Source organism: Canis lupus, chromosome 5 (assembly GCF_048164855.1).
Source record: "Canis lupus baileyi chromosome 5, mCanLup2.hap1, whole genome shotgun sequence".
NCBI lineage: Eukaryota > Metazoa > Chordata > Mammalia > Carnivora > Canidae > Canis > Canis lupus.
Window position 1 is genome coordinate 27,646,077 of NC_132842.1, and position 6,467 is coordinate 27,652,543.

General features: G+C 33.8%; 1 non-coding gene across 1 annotated transcript; it reads left to right on the top strand.

The window, feature by feature from the left end:
- Positions 1-5,680: 5,680 nt before the first annotated feature.
- Positions 5,681-5,786, top strand: LOC140634511 (U6 spliceosomal RNA). The gene has a single exon (XR_012031958.1). It is a non-coding gene; the product is annotated as a U6 spliceosomal RNA (small nuclear RNA).
- The last annotated feature ends 681 nt before the right edge of the window (positions 5,787-6,467 follow it).

Genomic DNA, 6,467 nt, shown 5'->3' on the forward strand with positions numbered 1-6,467 from the left:
TTAGCCTCGCCTACCTTAAATGTGCTCAGAACGCTTGGATCAGTCTTTAGTTGGCCAAAACCATCTAACACAATGGTTGACACAACTTGAAAATAAAGTGTTGTCTATCTCATATAATGTATTGAATACCGTATTGAAGGTGATGAACAGAATGGTTTTAAGGGTACAAAATGATCTTCACTGTATCAGTTGTTGATTCCCAAGATCATGTGGGAGACTGGCAGCTATAGCTGTCACTGCCCAGCATCACCAGAGAGTATATACTACATATCATTGGCCTGGGAAAAGATCAAAATTCAAAATACAGTTTCCACTGACTTGCGGTGCTTTCTCACCATCATAAAGTTGAAAAGTCCTAAGTCAAACCTACATCGATTGGGACCGTCTGTACAGTGGTTTCAAAAATAGAGTTCTAGACTACCTCCTAAACTCCGAACTTCAAGAACCTGAGTCAAAGTCAAACCTTGAGACAGTTTTCAATTAGAAAGGCATGAAAATGACTTATGTTCACATCTAAAATTTAAGTCAATAGCACTGCAAGATTCTGACCAACGGTTAGCCCCGAAGACACAAAAATGATCCCTAGCAAATGGCAATTTAGGTGCACTGCTCTGCCCTCTGTCCTCACAACTCTTTCTATTTTTTCTTGCTTCTTGTTGTCACTCTGTATCTCTTGCATTTGACAAAAACAAAACCATCATACATTCCTAAACTGTTAATATAACCCTGGATCTCTAAAAATAACACCAATGTTCTACTTTATGAACTCAAATATTCCCAAAACAGTGGTTGAGATCAGAACAGAAATAAGCATGAATTTTTAATACGAATAGTAATAAATGACTAGTTAGTTAAACTGACTATTTAAATAAACTCACACAAAGATAGCTCAGCATGCAGACTCAAGGCCCAAAGAGCAGGAGATAAACACATGTAGTCCAAATAAGGAAAAATGTGCATTAGATAGAGCTTCTAAAAATACGAAATAGTATGCAGATTTTTGTTGTTGTAATTTGGATGGATTCCAACTTTTCTAGAAGAAAGCTTTTGCTTACATATTAAGCAATGTATAACAGAAAAACAGAAGGATGACAAATATCAACTTTTTTTAAAGAAAAATGTTAAAACTATTTTAACTGATGAATATATGTGAAGATGTTCTCTTCAGTAATAGATTTGAGTCTGCTTTTAAAAAGTTCTTTTATTTATTTTCTAATTTATTATTATTATTTTTTTTAAGTAGGCTCCACACCTTATGTGGAGTCCAACATGGGGCTTGGACTCACAAACCTGAGATCAAGTCAGACACTTAATTGACTGAGCCACCCAGGCGCCCTCATAAAAAAGTTCTCCTAAAATAAGAGTCATTGTGAATCAAAATGTTAATATGCACAATATACACATACCTTTTACAGATGCTTTTAAAATTTTTATATCTCTTTCTGTCTCTCTCTCTCTTTCTCTTAGTTTTAAACCTTTTTTTTGGCAGACTGTGGTTTGTTGAAAAGTCTGACATCACTGAGTCTAAAGTAAATGAAAAGTTATTTATGTGCCAGACAACCCCTACAGACTGATTACCAGAAACACTGAGGGAATCAATCTCAGATTAACTCAATTTTTATTTCAGCTTTGTGGATTACCTGTAATGCAGCGTAAATTTGTATTCACGTGGAATAATATAGATATGTGTTCCACACAATAAAGTCATTCTCTCTTAGGTAAAATAATTCCACTCATAGAAAAATATATAGAACACAATCTTTGTTATATGATCTCATTTCTCCTTATAGCCTGCTAAAAACAAATAACAATGCCTATAAAATGTCAACAGATGCATAACACATACAAAAAAAATAGGAATTAATCCTACATAACAGTTAGGTAAAAGGGTAGATTAAAAAAATAACGAACTTATCCCATTTTTCTACGGAAATCCTATTGAAATCTATTAGAAACATGGATTAATTGATACATGGTATCTAGACATCAGGTCTTTGAAGGAGCCGGAAGACATGAGCTTTTAAGGAAAAATAAAATGCTATTATATTTTTTATAAGAATTCCTGAAAAGTAAGACAATTTAAATTGTTAATCAATTCAGAGCTAAAGAACCTAGATCAGATTTCCATTAAAATTAACCCAGAAGATGGAATAATTGTTTCTTATATAGATGGAGTAAACCCTGAGGGTAGGAGAGTGATGGAAAAATATGAAATATGCCTTGTCACACTGAACCGAAGGGGAGAAAAATTGCTGCCCTGCCTGATTCTTCTTTTCCAGTTTATATGTTTATTAAACACAAACAGGGGAACCTCACTTTTCAGCTTAATCTGGATACCCTTCATCAATATGATTGTGGCTTTGTTATGAATCAGTATCAGTACAAATATGTTTTAGTAATGCTATGGAAAAAGAATGGGCAAACCATTGAATTTTTTAATCATTGGCAATCCCCTGATAATATAAAAAGAGATAGTCATTTAGAGTCAACCTTAAGTTCTTTACCTGTGAATTCAAAAACATTTAATAAGCATTTACTTGGCTACAAATCTATTCACCCTACATACCCACCCTCAAACCTCCAGACGAAGTAGTAAAATTCAAACTTAAAAGGAAAGATAATTTAAAAACGAATTTTGTTTGCTATCATATATCTTGAATTGTTAAAATAGACAATAAAACAGTCATTGCATTTTTTTTTTTTTCTCTATGTAAGAGTCAGGGCAAGTTGTCCATCTTCACTTAGTTCCCCGGGCAACACCAATGGAGCCTGGTTGGACACGCAATAACTCATGTTGCCACTGGATGGCAGTGACAGCTTTTGTCTCTGAAATGCTCAGTGTGCCCTTGATACCTCTGAGTGCCACAACTCTTCCGCAGGATATCAAAGTGTAAAAATGCACTGGGTACCTCTCCAAAGGCTCACATTCCTTTTCCCGACTCTTGCCTGTGACCCACTCCACCCTAAGGCAGCCAATAAAGCTTCCTTACTTGCAATCGCTTTTTACTAACTTGATGTTCAATAGAATGCCAAGTTTGCAAAAGGTTTAAAAAAAAAAAAAAAAAGAAGAAGAGAAAAAGGATATAAGGGGGAAATACACACAGAGGACCGAATTCCCATCTGCTACTGAATGGTGCTAAGTTTTCAGAGGATGGCAATTTCTAGAATATATTTGTTATTTAATTGCTTTCTGGCCTATAGCAAAATTATCCCAAACTTTCTTTACCATTTTATGTTTCAAATTACTTATGACACACACGCACTCCAACATGCATACGTGTCTCAAATAATTGTTTGTGGTTGGGACAATTAACTGATGACAGTTTAATTTTCTGGAGAGAGGGATCCCTGGGTGGCGCAGCGGTTTAGCGCCTGCCTTTGGCCCAGGGTGCGGTCCTGGAGACCCGGTATCGAATCCCACGTCGGGCTCCCGGTGCATGGAGCCTGCTTCTCCCTCTGCCTGTGTCTCTGCCTCTCTCTCTCTCTCTGTGACTATCATAAATAAATAAAAATTAATTTTCTGGAGAGAGAATTGGTTTTCAATTGGCAATGAGGAAAAAAATTACTTTGGAAAAAAAAAGTTTTTAGATATAGGGAAGCTGACTAAATTGTTAGCAAAAAAATTATACAGTTAAAATATGAAAATATCTGAGTTTTCACCAATTTAAAGATTAATGATACTTATGAAGGTGTTAGATATAGAATCAGAGCTTGAAATAATATATTAATTTGTTCTTTGGGAAAAGGAGGGAGTCAAGGCCTTTGCTTCTGAATAGTTTTGCTGGTTATATGGATGGAAATGACCTCAGATTACTTTTCTGATGAGTGGTTTAAGATGATTGTATTAGGGAAGTTAAAATAAAAAGGGATGAATTATTTTATACATATATGGAATGAATCAATAGAGATAAATGTAATTACCCTTATTTCAGAGAACATACCTATTAATTCCTAGGTATTTCTATTTTAAATTCCAAGAAAGTTGGCCTCTACTGTGTCGTGCCTTTCTTAGTAAATAAAGCTTAAAAATTAAACTGTACAAATCAGAGAGATAACAGTTTATATTAAAGAAATTTAATATGCATTTTTATTTGCTTTTAAAACTGCTCTTATACCTCTTTGATGGAAGCTGAAATGGTTGAAAATATTACAGAAAATCATCAACAACAACAGAGAATACCAGAATGGGAATTCTGGAGCATTTTGTAATATGCTTTGAACTTTACAAGCATCAGAAAAATAAGGAATTTTTAAATACCAAATTTCCGATTTTTATTTTTATTTCTCTTAACACAAAGATACTAGCCAAGTAAGAAAATATCATTCAATGGTAGGAGTAGGGTTATAAAAGGAACTTGAATGGCTATTTAAAAAGGTACTTCTAATTTTGTGTAAATAAATTTTGTCATTAAATGGAGAGATATATTCTGGACAGGTAGTGTATTATATATTTGTGGATTTGCAAAAACCAAAACTAAAGATGATTTCTTCAATTTATATTTTGTTTGCTTCCCACAAGCACTCCAGATATGTAGACTAGATATCTGTATATATAGTCCGTAGTTAGAAGGCAACTAAAAAAAAATAAAAACAAGCACATTTGAGAAAAGAAATATTTAAGAATGAGGAAAGGAGAGGCATCTATCTTTTCACAGATCTGTCAGATTCTCACATAAACTATGGCACAATTCAGTAGCATTTGAAGATAATTTAAACAAATTTACTTAGTGCTCTCAGATAACCAGACTGTAAAATAACTAGTTTCTGAAACTTGTTTCTCCTTCATGACACAGCCAGATCTAGCTAGTCAAAGTACTTGAAATGTGCTTTATTCTTCCGTTTATTTTAAAGTTGAGGTTGTACTGACCAAACTTCCTACGGGGTAGGATACATGTGCAGCGTTGCACATGCACATACAGATAATTCAAGTTAACATAATTCCCCTTGGGAACAACATTCTCTCTCTTGACTCTATATATTGACTTATCGATCAAAAAATACTTGAATAATACCCTACTGTTTCCACTTTTTGTATTTTTTTTATTATTATGGAGTTTAAGTTTCACCTTCAGGCATTTAGGGGGAAGCTAGTCAAAGGCTTTTGTAAAAAAAAAAAAAAATTTAAGGAATAGGAAATGGAAAGTGAAATCATGACAAATTATATATTAGTATCTGTTTACCTTATATCTGACATGTAACTTTAAAATTTCTGAGATAAATGCATCTCCTGATTCTAGTGGAAACACATATCAGTGTTTCAGGGACATTATAGGCAAGAACTTCTTCCTAAATTTTGAATACTTGGTTAAGCTATAAAAGACAAAGAGATTGAAGGGTAACTTGAATTGTATATACGTTCATTCACACACACTAGATGGCACGTGGGACTTCCAGGACCATCTAATTCAGAGCACGGCTCTATGGTTTGTAGCTTGATACTGAAATTTGGAAGATGTTGCTATATAAACATACCTAAATTTTGCATGATATGGCATTTCCCCATACTTGTGTCAATTAAGACACACTGATGAAAGTCAGTTGCATGTAATATAAGTCATTTAGGAGGAGAATATTAAAATTTACGCCTACATGGGGACATTGTGGCTTCTCTACACATACACCCCTAAAAGAAGATAGTACAGAAAGAACTTTAAGTCCTAAGACCTTAAAAATAAACGTGGCTCTCAATTCAGCAGTGCAAATACTAAAATTAGAATGTTAAGAGAAGATTAGCATGGTCCCTGAGCAAAGATGACACACACATTTAGAAAGCGTCTTATATATTTAAATATGATGCAATTTTTAAAAAAGATCTTCTAATCTGTCACTAGCCTACAAAAGTTTTCAGATAGAAAAAAAAAGGCACTTCCCAAACCATTCACATCCGTGAATAAATATTTTTTCACCAAATCTGAACATTATGCATATAATGTCCACTTTACTACAGAAATAGTCATAGGACCATTAACTTGAACTTATTATTCCCAGAAATCTATGATGATTGATAAATTGATAGGTGATTGATAGACAGATGATCTTAGGTGTGAAGGGGAGTCAAGGGGACAATTTTTTTTATTAAATGAAAGGTGAACCAAAAATTTTTATTGGGGTTAAAAAAAAAGACAGATTTTAGCCATATAATAAAATCCTTATACTTCTCTGACTCTAAACTACACTTAAATTCAATCTCCTTGTTAGAAGAACTTGATAAAGGTATTGAAATCATTGCTGGATTAAAGTTTTGCAATTCTACGAAATAGTTTCAAACAACGAAATGTCAAATAACAGGCATTTCATGTTTTCAACTTTATCTTGAAGAGGAGAAAAAGAAAGAGGGTTAGCATTCCTGGAAGGGTATCTGGTACCTGGTGTGAGGCACATTACATCTATTATTTATTTGGTTTTAGACAGGTTCCTAAGCTGCTGAAATAAAAGATTAGGACCATTTTGCAATATTTCCAAATCGT